This window comes from Panthera pardus, unplaced genomic scaffold (assembly GCF_024362965.1).
Source record: "Panthera pardus isolate Hobbes unplaced genomic scaffold, ASM2436296v1 HiC_scaffold_16, whole genome shotgun sequence".
NCBI classification, from domain to species: Eukaryota; Metazoa; Chordata; class Mammalia; order Carnivora; family Felidae; genus Panthera; species Panthera pardus.
The window spans coordinates 12,295,989-12,309,507 of NW_026526721.1; positions in this window are offsets into that span (position 1 = coordinate 12,295,989).

Genomic DNA, 13,519 nt, shown 5'->3' on the forward strand with positions numbered 1-13,519 from the left:
ATGCCAAGTGAAATGAGATTGTATGTTTTACTTTCCAAAGTAGCCAAAAGTTGAAAATTAGGGGATACTTAAAGTGACAGGCACTCTCACCGAGGCTGGTGGAAACATAAATCAGTTTAAACCCTCAAAAGAGAATCTGGCCAATGTACATCAAGAATTTAAAAATAGTTCATACACGTCGACTCACTAATTCCATTTCTATGACACTGATCTAGAGAAATATGCCACATGCAGCTGAAAATTTATATCCAGGATATTTATCACATCATATTTATAAGAGCAAAAAATCAGAAGGCATTCAAATATCGAGTAACAGGGAAATAGTTATTTGCAATACATCTGTACGATAATGTATTTTGCAGCCAATAAAATCAGGATTTTTTTATTAGATTGTAAGTCAAAAAGCAGCAAAAAAAACCATTCAGTATGATCCCCATTTGGACTTTTTAAAAAATATTTATTTATTTTTGACAGAGAAAGAGAGACAGAGCATGAGCGGGAGAGGGACAGAGAGAGAGGGAGACACAGAATCCGAAGCAAGCTCCAGGCTCTGAGCGGTCAGCACAGAGCCCAACACGGGGCTCAAACCCACAGACCGCGAGATCATGACCTGAGCCAAAGTCAGACGCTCAACTGACTGAGCCACCCAGAAGCCCCAAGGACTTTTTTTTTTTAAATAAACATTAAAAATGTGAACATTATGGCTTGCTCAGTCAGTAGAGTACGCAACTCTTGATCTCGGGGTTCTAAGTTTGAGCCCCACTTTGGGTATAGATTACTTAAAAAAATAAAAATCTTTAAAAACAAATGTGAAAGGTTAGCAATGATTATCTCTGTGTAGCGGGATGACATGTGATTTGTATGCTATTTATACCTCTGAATTTTTCAAACTTTTAACATTCATTTTGTAATACGAGAAAGGTTTACATAATAATGGTAATAACAACATTAAAGCTACTATTTATTGGGCATTTCCTATGCGCCTGTCACTATGGCAAGCACGTGACCTGTGTTACCTCCTTTATAATAATCTTGTGTCTTAGGGATTCTTCTTACCTCCCCTTTGCGGAGAAAGAAACTGAGGTCAGAAATCAAATGAGGCATGGGGTGCCCAGTTGGCTCAGTCTATTAAGCATCCGACTTCGGCTCAGGTCATGATCCCGTGGTTCGTGAGTTTGAGCCCCACATCGGGCTCTGTACTGACAGCTTGAAGCCTGGAGCCTGCTTCGGATTCTGTGTCTCCCTCTCTCTCTGCCCCTCCCCTGATCATGCTCTGTCTCTCTCTGTCTCAAAAATAAATAAAAACAATTAAAAAAAAATTTTTTTAAGTGGCAGTGCTACCAGAAATGTGCTAGAAAAAAGTTTTTTGAATTAGAAGGCACAGTGACATGATAAAGTGAGCATATTTTACGGTGAGCGGACCCCTAGCTGAGTCCTTCTAAGACCCAATGCCTATCATTAAGATTCTGGCCAACACAATAGAGTGAAGAAAGCCCAGGAATGCAGTACATCCAAGAGAAAGAAAGCAAGCTCCGTTCTCAAATCCAAAGTTAGGTCCAAAGATACTTGCTCAGAAAAACACCTGGTTCCCCATTGTGTTTTCACTGTGATGTTTGCTGTCATCGAATCTCCCTTTCTTCTCTTCCCTCCGTCGCTGTCTTCCCTTCCTTGCTTCTAACTTAGCCTCTGGAGACCAGGGTAGCACTCCTGTCTCTGGCCCCAAACAAGCTTGTACCACTTCGCATTTGTCTCCTGGAGTCAGGAACGCTCCTGGGAGCCCTCGGGCACCCCCTAGGGGAGTCGGCCAGCCTCTCAGAGAGCCAGTAAATGTGGTTTGGTTTGCAGAGAAACATTGCCATCTAGTGCAAGAAAAAGCAATATTCCCATCTCTTTTCCGGAGCTAAGAGGGTGACTAGGGATTGAACGTGTGTAACGCCATCTCGCTTTTAAGCTGAATCACGCTTAAACTTTCCTAGAAAAAGTTCTGATCGTCTTGTTTTCCACGTTGAATGTTGTACTTCAGTGAACCGAAGGAAGTGTTATTGACAACTACTTTCCTGTGGAAATGACCAGAAATCTGAGCTAGAGAGGAAATGAAATGAGGAGAGAAGAAAGGTGTCTTCACTTCATGATCAGTTTGCTCTCTCCTCCATCTTGACTGGTACTTTTTCCTTGTGTATGTACATACTATGACCTGTCGAAACTTCACTTAGCCTGGCCCCGTGGGCTCAGAATACATAGGTGCTCATATTAGCCAACCTTCCTGGTATTCTGGATTAGTGATCTCGTTTTGGAAATATGCTATGAAGAAATTATTGTCAAAATAGAGGTGAGTCGATGACCCCAAATCCAGAGGAAAGGCTTAAGATTTATGACAATCACATTGGGGTGACAAGCACCATCAGCTGTGTCCCATAGGCCTTGGCAAAGCAAGCCTTGGAAAATTTTGAGTAAAAATAAAGGGAGGTGTGGGCTGAAGAGGGAGGACCACATGAGGGAAGGAGCCCAGATCACTATGTCACCCTGGAGCAGGGTCACCCCCTTCCGGGAACAAGTGGATTGAACAGGGACAGGCTCGCTCCACAGAAAACCCTTGAAATTGAAAGAGTCTGTCAATTCCAATTGCTTTCTCGTGAGTTATTAGGATTGGAATCTTGGTCTCTTAGTTAATACCGTTGGGGACACCTTTCAGTCCTGGGTCCCTGCCTGCCCCCAGTGACTACGCACAAGGAGAGAAGGAGACTCGGAGGAGGACGATCCTGAGACCTTTGTGGACGGCACCACAAGTTCCTAAAGCAGAAGGAAAATTTAAACCAGGAGAATGAGCCTCATCCAGGGAGAGCCCCCACCCCCACCCCTATTCTGCCCTGACTTGTTCTTGTGCACAGAGAGGGACATGGCCTGGCCCTGCTTTGATGCTCAAGGTTTGCTGTAGGGCCAGGTGGGTCTGTAGTGGCCGAGCTTCAGGCTGGGATCGGCCCTTCCCACCTCCCGCAGTGCCTGTGGAAGTGAGATCACCATCTACTTCAGAGCCAAGTTAAGAGACAACCGTTTTCTAGAACCTGGCTGGCCTCCCCTCCCCCAGCCCAACTGATCTGCCCCGGTTGCCGGGCACCTGTTTACCTTACGGATGGAACTCCCCGCAGCGTCCTGAGCGGTCAGCTGTGGCCCGTGGGACGCTGGCACTCAGAGGCAGAGCCGTGGAGCCCTACGCAGCCCTGGAGGGCCGGATGCCCACCACCGGATCCACTTTCCAGCTAATCCCGGAGCAGCCGTGGATGTGCTGCCGGGGATTTCTGGGAGCTTGAGACACCCCGTGTTTCCCCGGGCGATCCCGGTACGAACTGCGGTGCCGGCTTTGGTCGCGAAGAGACGACACACGACAGGAAGCGTGAAGGCACTAGGCGAAAGGTGTCCTGCCCACGGTGGAGTCTGTGGAGAAGGCAGGGAGAACACTGGACCCATGACACAGGCCGATGACGCGCTCAGGCTGCCCGGGGTGGAGGCCTGTCCCCCCACGTTACAAATCTGGTGCTTGTCGGCAACGGATACAAACCTGAGCAGGTCATCCCTTTGGGACACTGTCAACTTCCTGAAACAGGCACAGAAGAGCCAGCCTCCTCAACGTTTCCAAGTCACTGTGGGGGGGGGGGGGGGAGCCCCATCCTAAGAGCATCGGAGAAGGGTGGAGGGCAAGTTAGGAAGAAAATAACTGACGATCTTCTTGATAACACTCATTTTCCACAAAGCCCAGAGCTGCTGGACCAGGACATTTCAAGATGGAAGCAGAGAGGACAAGAGGAGGGGGGAAGAAAGCCTGGAGCAGGTCAGCCCTTTGCCTCCTCTCCTCCGAGATTACCGAGAAATGGTGGGAACTGGGAGGAGGCTGAAGAGAGGAGGGAGCAGGAAAGGGCGATCACCCCGTCCATCCGTCCCAAGTGACCTGAAGGCTGTCGCTGATGATTTTGGCCTCAACGCGCCCCTTCAGAGTTCCGACCAGGAACATCAAGAAGTCGCCAGACAAGTGTGGGAAGAAAAGCAAACGAAAGAAGAGCTTACGAGGTAAATAACGAGTCTCCAAACGGAGGAGGCATCTTTGTGGCGTGAAAACTCACAGCTCGAAAGGGAGATTCAGCGGCTGAAGCGAAAGCTTCAAGTTTTGCATGAATTATATCAAGAACACATCCTGCCGCCTCCGAGAACGCTGTATGGGGAGGAAATGCACGGCAACCGAGAAGAAACTGTCCAGCCTGCGCAGAATGGGCGCGCCTCGTGGCAGATTCGCGGCCTCTGCGAGAAGATGGCCAAAGACGTCTGCAAAGAGTCGGAGAGAAACACCTGCTGCCGCGTCCAGGGCATCCTCTTCCGTGAGAAGAGAGCTCGGGAAGGCGGGGTGGCACTGTGCTGACCAAGAGAAAGCTGGAGGAGCTGAGGACATACGGTGATTGCGACAGGCACCTGCTGGCCAACATCAGGTCCAACTGCCAGCCTTGCCCAAGCGGCCCTTCTGTTCCTGCTGCTCCCGCTGCCGCCCATAGAGCCCGGAAGTGTCAGGGGGCCCCCTGGGTCGACGGGCCCCCCAGGAACGAGGAAGATCACACCGTGAGGACTCGGGGATCCGAGGCCTCCTGCAGGTTTGACTCAGCTCACAGCACAGGGGGCTCCGAGAATTAGATCATATAACGATTGCATTTTGACTTAAATGAAAGGGCCACTATTACTGTAACCGTCACTGAAATCTGGCCTGGATGCAGACAGTTGCAGCAAAAAAGGCCATTTCTGTACGGCATGAGAATTTTTGTGTGCCCTTTTGAAACGTGTATTAAAGCAGGTATTAAAAGTCTGTAGAAGTAACTTAATATTTATCTGGATAAATTTTGACTATTTTTAAAAAAACATTAAGGGGCGCCTGGGTGGCTCAGTCGGTTAAGCGTCCGACTTCGGCTCCGGTCACGATCTCGCGGTCTGCGAGTTCGAGCCCCGCATCGGGCTCCGGGCTGATGGCTCAGAGCCTGGAGCTTGCTTCCGAGTCTGTGTCTCCCTCTCTCTCTGCCCCTCCCCAGTTCATGCTGTGTCTCTCTCTGTCTCAAAAATAAATAAACGTTAAAAAAAAAAAATTAAAAATAAATAAATAAAAAATTAAAAAAACATTAAAAAAAAAAACCTAAACAACACCCCATGCAAACTTCATCATATTTTTAGTAGATTAGCCCGAAATTCATAGATGAGTTTAGGAAAGTTTAAATTTTGCAGCCAATTTTTAGATTTTGGGGTTTTTTTTTAAACTTTTTTTGTTTCAAAATATTGTTTGCTGTTTAGATGTTTCCAAATTTTATGCAGTTAAAGTTTTCCCTTGATGGCAAACACACACACACACACACACACACACACACACACATAAATGATAAAGCGGTACGAGGCTCTCTTACTTGGTATGTCGGTAACACGGGGTGGTAACACTTTCTTCACTTCCTTCCACTCAAATGGCCCCATTCCTGAATGTAGGCACGCCTCAGAGATACTGTGGGTTCAGTTCCAGACCACCACAGTAAGGTTAATGTCACAATAAAGCCAGTCAAATGAGTATCTTGGTTTCTCAGTGTCTGTAAAAGCTATGTTTACACTGTATTGGCATCTACCAAGTACAATAGCATCATGTCTCAAAAAATAGCGTACGTACTTTAATTTAAAACTACTTCATTGGCAAAAGATGCTAACCATCATCTGAGCTTTCAGCGAATCATAATCTTTTTGCTGGAGGTCTTTCCCTGATGCTGATGGCTGCCGGCTGATCAGGGTGGTGGTCTCAACAATTTCTTCCCACGAGAGCACAGTGAGGTTTGCCACGTCCATTGACTCCTCCTTTCGCGGACAATTTAATTACTTTGTAGCATGTTTGAAAAAGCATTCTAGCCACGGAACTTCTTCCAAAATTGGAGTCAATTTTTTTTCCAACCCTGCCACTGCTTCATCAACTGAGTTTATGTCATCCTTGGAACCTTTTGTTGTCATCTCGACGGTCTTCGCAGCATCCTCACCAGGCGCGGATCCCATCTCAAGAAACCACTCCCTAGCTCATCCGTAAGAAGTGACACCGCATACGGTCAAGTATTGTCCTGAGGTGGCAGCCTCAGCGCAGAGCCCCCTGTGGGACTTGAAGCCACGAACCGTGAGATCATGACCTGAGCCAAAACCAAGAGTCAGATGCTCAACCGACTGACCCACCAGGGTGCCCCCAAATCATGGAGATCACCATAACAAATCGCCAAATGCATTGAGAATTACCAAAGTGTGACACAGAGACGTGAAGGGAGCGAATGCTGCTGGGGACATGGCCCCAATAGACTCACTAAACGCAGGGTCGCCACAAAAATCCAATTTGTGAAAAATGCAATATGTGCAAAGCACAATAAAGTAAAGCACCAAAACGTGAGGTATGCCTATAAAAATGGATACCTGGAGAAAGAAGAACAAGGCTAGAGACACCACGCTCCCTGACTTCAAACTACATTACAAAGCTGTAGTCATCAAAATAAAATGAAAAGTCAAGGTACTGGATGGGAGAAGATATTTGTAAATTATGTACCTGATAAGAAGTTAATATTCAGAACATATGAAGAACTAATACAACTCGGTAGCTAAAAACAAAAACAATCCAATTTTAAAATGGGCAGTAGGGGCACTTGGGTGACTCAGTCAGGTGAGCATCCAAGTCTTGATTTCAGCTCCGGTCGTGATCCCAGGGTTGTGGATCGAGCCCACATGATGGTTCCATAATGAGTGTGAAGCCTGGTAAAGATTCTCTCTCTCTCCCTCTCCCTTGCTCACGCCCTCTCTCTCTCTAAAATAAAATTTTAAAAAATTTATAAATGGGCAGAAGATCTAATTCGATATTTTTCCAAAGAAGACACACGAATGGCCAACAGTTACAGGAAAAGGTGCTCAACAGCACTGATCATCAGAGAAATGCAAATGAAAATCACAATGAGATATCTCCTCATACGACTATAATAACTGTTATCAAAGAGACACGAAATAGTAAACGTTGACAAAAATGTGGAAAAAAAGGAACCCTTGTGTGTTGTCGGTGGGAATGTCAATTGGTACAGCCACTAGGGCAATAATAGAGACTTTGCTAAAAAAAATTAAAAATAGAACTACCATACAATCCAGAAATTCCACTTCTAGGTATTTATCCAAAGAAAATGAAACGCTAACACAAAAAGAAGTATGAACCCCCATGTTTATTGCAGCATTATTTAAAACAGTCAAGATACAAAATAACCTAAGTATCCACCAATGGATGAATGGATAAAGAAGTTGTGATATATACGTACAATGGAATATTATTCAGCCACAGGAAAGAATAAAATGTTGCCAATTGCAATGACATGGATGGACCCTGAAGGCATTATAGTAAGTGAAATAAATCAGAGAAAGACAAGTATCATTTGATCTCCCACTTAAACATAGGATCCAAAAAAGCAAACACAAAACTGAGCTCATTGAATAAATTGGTAGTTGACTGAGGTGGGAGTGGGAAAAGGGATCAAAAGGTACAAATTTTCAGTTATAAAATAAATAAGCCATGGGGATGTAATGTACAGCATGGTGACTATAGTTAATAATACTGTTCTGCACATTTTAAACTTTGTAAGAAAGTAGAGCTTTTTTTTAAGTTTATTTTTTTTATTTTTATTTTTTAACATTTATTTATTTTTTTTTTTAAATTTTTTAACGTTTATTTATTTTTGAGACAGAGAGAGACACAGCATGAATGGGGGAGGGGCAGAGAGAGAGGGAGACACAGAATCAGAAGCAGGCTCCAGGCTCCGAGCCATCAGCCCAGAGCCCGACGCGGGGCTCGAACTCACAGACCGTGAGATCGTGACCCGGGCTGAAGTCGGACGCTTAACCGACTGAGCCACCCAGGCGCCCCAACATTTATTTATTTTTGAGAGAGAGAGACAGAGCATGAGCAGAGGAGGGGCAGATATAGAATCTGAAGCAGGCTCCAGGCTCTGAGCTGTCAGCACAGAGCCTGATGCGGGGCTCGAACTCACGAACCCTCGAACCATGAGATCATGATCTGAGCCGAAGTCGGATGCTTAACCGACTGAGACACCCAGGCACCCCTTAAGTTTCTTTATTCAGACAGGATGAATGGGGGAGGAGCAGAGAGAGAGAGAGAGAGAGAGAGAGGGAGAGAGCATACCAAGCAGTCTCCAAGCTGTCAGCACAGAGCCTGATGCGGGGCTCGAACTCATTAAACCGTGAGATCATGACCTGAACCCAAACCGACAGTCTGTCGCTTAACGTACTGAGCCGCCCAGGCACCCCATGTAAAAAAGTAAATCTTCAAAGTTCTTATCATAAGAAAAGAAATTTGTTTGCATGTTAATGCGTATTAACTACACGTACTGTGGAGATCATTTTGTAATATATACAAATACTGAATCATTGCTGTGCACCTGAAACCAATATAATGTCATAGGTCAATTATACGTCAATTTTAAAAAATGGATACCTATATCATATCGTGCTCAAAAGTAATTATAGATATATTAAAACTCAAATGTGAAAAGCAAAACTTTAAAATGTTCAGAAGAAAATATTTAAAAAATCCTTATAACTTCAGATGAGGAAGGCCTCTGGGACCAGGCTGCCTAGGATCCAATCTGAGCTCCAGGACTCACAAGCTATAAAGAACCTGGGCAAGTTACTCCCTGTTCTCTAGTTTCCACACGTGAAAAGTCAGCATAATAAAGAATTTTATGGAATCTCTTCCAGAACTCTCCCCCATTTTGTTTGTAGGTCACGGCAGCAAAGAAGGAATCCAAATGAATCCAGTGGACAAGATGGAGAACTTTACCACATTTGGTTGTAATCCCATGTGTCTCAACTTCTCCCCCGAAAGTTACAAAAGTTAAAAACTGATCTAAAGAATGCTCTGCCGTGCACATCAGTCAGGCTGATCCTGACTTCAAAAGGCAGCAGCAGCAAAGAGGGCTGTAACCTTAGCGGTGACCATCTTGCCAAATATAGTCGATACATTTTAAATCACATGAAGTTCAGTTCAAAACAAGTATGCTTCTAACCTAAGTGTGTTCTCATAGATCCTCACTGATGCTGATATTCTTGGCTTGGGAGGCACCGGGAGTTTTCTAAAGAAGGCAGGACCCTGAACAGAGTTGAGGAGGCAGGTGGCCATAAGATTATATGAGCCAAGCTGCCACAGGGATTTAACTACTTTTGACCATCCTAAATGAAAGAGAAAGGAGAGGAGGACAGGTGTAGGAAGTTTAGATCATCTGTATCCAAACAGGCAGGGGTTTTTTAGAGACTCATAAAAGAAACTACCTCACAGGGTTGTTGGGGGGATTACATGAGTATTATGTATGAAGTGTCTAAAACCACCTTACATTTAAGTGCTTTATGGGTTTTTGTTGTTATTGGTTGGTGTTGTAGAGGAATGACACCTGGTTACAAGAGATAGGCACTCTTACCACACCTGGTTACAAGAGATAGGCACTCTTAATTTGGCAAATCTAAGCCTAACAAAAGCCAGGAGGCACCTGGGTGGCTTAGTCAGTTAAGCGTCCAACTCTGGGCTTCAGCTCAGGTCATGATCTCACAGTTCATGGGTTCAAGCCCCGCGTCGGGCTCTGGGCTGACAGCTCAGAGCCTGGAGCCTGTTTCCGATTCTCTGTCTCTCTGCCCCTCCCCCACTCAATCTCTCTCTCTCTCTCTCTCTCTCTCTCTCTCTCTCTCTCTGAAAAATAAACATTAAAAAATTAAAATAAATAAATAAATAGATAAGCTTAAAAAACTCAGAAATGTTAGTAATTAAGGGAAGAAAGGATAATGAATCCTGGAGGGTAGCAAAGAAGGAAAACAGCAACAGAAAAACACACTAAAGAAAGGACAAGAGTTCGCAGTCTGCTCATCAACAACCAAACAAGGGTCAATGAATTGAATTGCTCGATCAATCATTTCATTCGATCATTTCATCTGGGTCCCGCTGCCAAACTGCCCCCCCGACCAAGCATCAGCTGCGCAAGGTGTGTTTCTGCCTTCTTTCCCCCTGCTACACTTCCATTTCCATTTACACTACATTTACATCCTGAAATGTGCATGCCCCATGGGTGTCCAGTAAAAATCAGTTGATCAAGGAACAAAATCTGCAACCTTGATGCTGCAGATATGGCTCAGATGACGCGTTCTTCCTCTATTTGCAGGCACATTTTCCGGTAAGATGCCACAGAAATCAGACACAGTGAAACCAAGTCTTCTCGGAGGTCCGGCAGACTTTGCCAGACTTTCTTTCATGCTGTTCTTTTGCTGTTATACCCCCCTTTTCATTAGAAAATGTATTCTTGTCGGGGCACCTGGGTGGCTCAGTCGGTTAAACGTCCGACTCTTGATTTCGGCTCAGGTCAGGATCTCACAGTTTGTGGGATCGAGCCCCATGTCAGGCTCTGTGCTGACTGCATGAAGCCTGCTTGGGATTCCCCCCCCACCTCTCTCTCTGCCCCTCCTTTGGCTCGTGCACTCTCTCTCTCTCTCAAAATAAATAAAAATAAACAAAAAAAAAAGAAAATGTATTACTGTCATTCTAACTGTATCAGCCAGTTTAGCACATTTGCAGCATTTCCTGCTTTTGCAAGGTGGTATTTAAAACACCAAATTAAAAAAAAAAAAAATCCTGTGAACCCTGACCCTGAATTTCATTTCTGACTAACCAACTAGCAATGTTGCCTTGTCATCTAAAGTTAGTCAGGCTCCAGGAGTTTGTAAAAACGTTATTTTGGACAAGTCACACAGGTGGGGGTTTAATGATTTGAGCTTGGTATTTCCTCCCCAATAAACTTTAAGGATTTATAACAGACAACCAAATCACAGATTCGAAGGCTACAAATTAGGGGCAGGGGAGCGGTCAGTCAGAATTAGGACAAGGTTGAATAAGGAGTGCAGGTGGCCCTTCTTGCCACCCTCTGTCTAGTTGAGCTCCCCTCTTACCAAGATGAGATGCTGGGTTTGTTTTTGTTTGTTTGTTTCTGGTTTCACCTACCAATGTCTGGCTTAGAAATAAACTAATCTCCTCTTGCTTCACGGGCAGTGCCTCTAACAGACATCAATTTTTTGTTAATGGTTTGAAACTTCTAGGGAGAAAGGGAGTGTGGACAACCCCTCTAAAATAACAGTCTTTCAAGGTGTCAGTCAAGTATTGGGACGGGCAGGTTGGAGGTCTGAATCTGGAAGAATCAAGTGCTACCAGTAGGTGGAGCACTTGGCCAGAAATTCATGGCGGGTATTGGGGGATATGGAAGATGGAGAAGGCTGCCAGCTTAGCAGTCCAAGCAGGTCAGGGCATGTCATGGCCCAGATAGTTCAGCAAATATCAGGAAGCGGGTATTTAACTAGATGAAACACAAGACTAACAGAGTGAAGAATGGCGCCACTAAGGTAGGGGCAACCCTCGCCGGTGAGTTCTACAGGTACCCTCTCTTGGACGATGGACCCAATCTTTACCGCACACCCTCATAGTCCTCTGAGCCAGGGCCTTCTCCATCTGGCTGGCGGACACCCCAGAGCGCACCATAGTGTGGAACTGTGGACACCAGCCACCTGCACTTCGGCAGGCAGCCAGGAGAACGCATGGGCTTGGTGAGGACTCAGGAAGTAAGGCCAGTGAGTCCTCTTTTTTTTTTTTTTTAAGTGTTTATTTTTGAGAGAGAGACAGAGTGAGAGTGGAGGAGGGACAGGAGAGTGGGAGACACAGAATCCGAAGCAGGTTCCAGGCTCTGAGCTGTTCACACAGAGCCCGATGTGGGGCTCGAACCCACAGACCGCGAGATCATGACCTGAGCCGAAGCCGGACGCTTAACAGACTGAGCCACCTAGGCACCCCAAGGCCATTGAGTCCCCTAATCACTGGTTTCCCATCTGGTTACATAAAGCTACACATTCCCTTACACTGGTTGTTTACGTACCTTGGTGGTTCATCTCCCAGGTATCCTAAGAAGCCCCCTCCCTCTCGGACACGTGTTTTGCAAGCTGGGCTCTTTGCCTAAAGTTAACTAATAGCTGTCCATTTCCTTCTCCCTTCTTCCCCCTGCCCCACATTAGTGGTATCCCACCCCACCAGGTTTATATATCAGTCTCCTAAGACTTTGAGTATTATAAGCCTGTTCCTCAGAACATGATCAGGTCCAAGTTCACTGAAAAAAAAAAAAAAAAACACAAAACTTTCTGGTGCCTCACAGTTAGATTAGACCCTGAACGATGACGATCTTCCAACCGACCAGTCACCCACTCCTGTGCATTTCTAAAACATGGGTGCCGTTCCATTTTTTACCCACTCCTGTGCATTTCTAAAACATGGGTGCCATTCCATTTTTTATATTCCAATTCTGAGTCTGCTTCCGGTAAGAAGAGGTGATATTGGCTTGAATGAATAAGCCTCTGTACTTGGCCCTGACAAAGATTGAACCGTTGGGCTTGGAGGCTGCTCACTGTCCATTTATGGACACGCTGTTACATTGTTTTGAAGAAAGGAAAATTCCAAGGTAAGCTGGAACATGAATATACCCAGAGTTTTAGAACATGACAAATAAGTTTTAAGAGAACGAAGGCTGACAAAATAATTTTTGTGGATAGGAGCACCTGGGTGGCTCAGTCAGTTAAGTATCGCCCTGGGTTCAGGTCCTGATCTCACAGTTTGTTAAGTTCGAGCCCCACGTAGGGCTCTCTGCTGTCAGTACAGAGCTTGTTCCAGATCCTCTGTCCCCCTCTTTCTCTCTGTCCCTTCCCTGCTGTTTCTCTCTCTGTCTCTCTCTCTCTCAAAAATAAATAAATAAACTTAAAAATAATTTTTGTGGACAACTCATGGACAGAAAGTTCTCAAGTCTTTTAAAATTTTTCCCATGGCTCGGGGCACCTGAGTGGCTCAGTAGGGTAAGTGTTAGACTCTTGATTTTAGCTCAGGTCATGATCCCAGGGTCATGGGATCGAGCCCTTTGTTGGGCTCGGTGCTGAGTGTGGAGCCTGCTTAAGATTCTTTCTCTCTCCCCCTCTTGCATGTGCTCACTCGCTCTCTCTCAAATTAAAAAGTTTTTAAAAACCCCTAACTTAAAAATAATTTGTTCAGTGGTCCAAAAAAAATGTTTTGATGCAAAGTGTGATGGCAAAGATTCGGACCCTAGTGTATTTGCTAGGCAAAGTCAAGATATGTCAGGAGCACCTTCCCTTGTTGCTACAGTTCTAAATAAACCAAATATGAAGCTCCTTGGGGCCTGTTTAGAAACAAAGAACTCTTAATTCAAGTTCTGGCTTGGAGGGAAGTCAAATCAATGCAACAGGTCAATGCATTGAAATCAGACAAGTTGGAAAAGCAAAGGATTTCTACTTTGGAAACCTAAGGAATGTTGAATTGATTTGCCAAAGAGAATGAGGAAGATTGCCCTGTATTGGGAGTATGACATCTCACTTCGGGAGGAGCTAAAATGGCTAAGGAGGA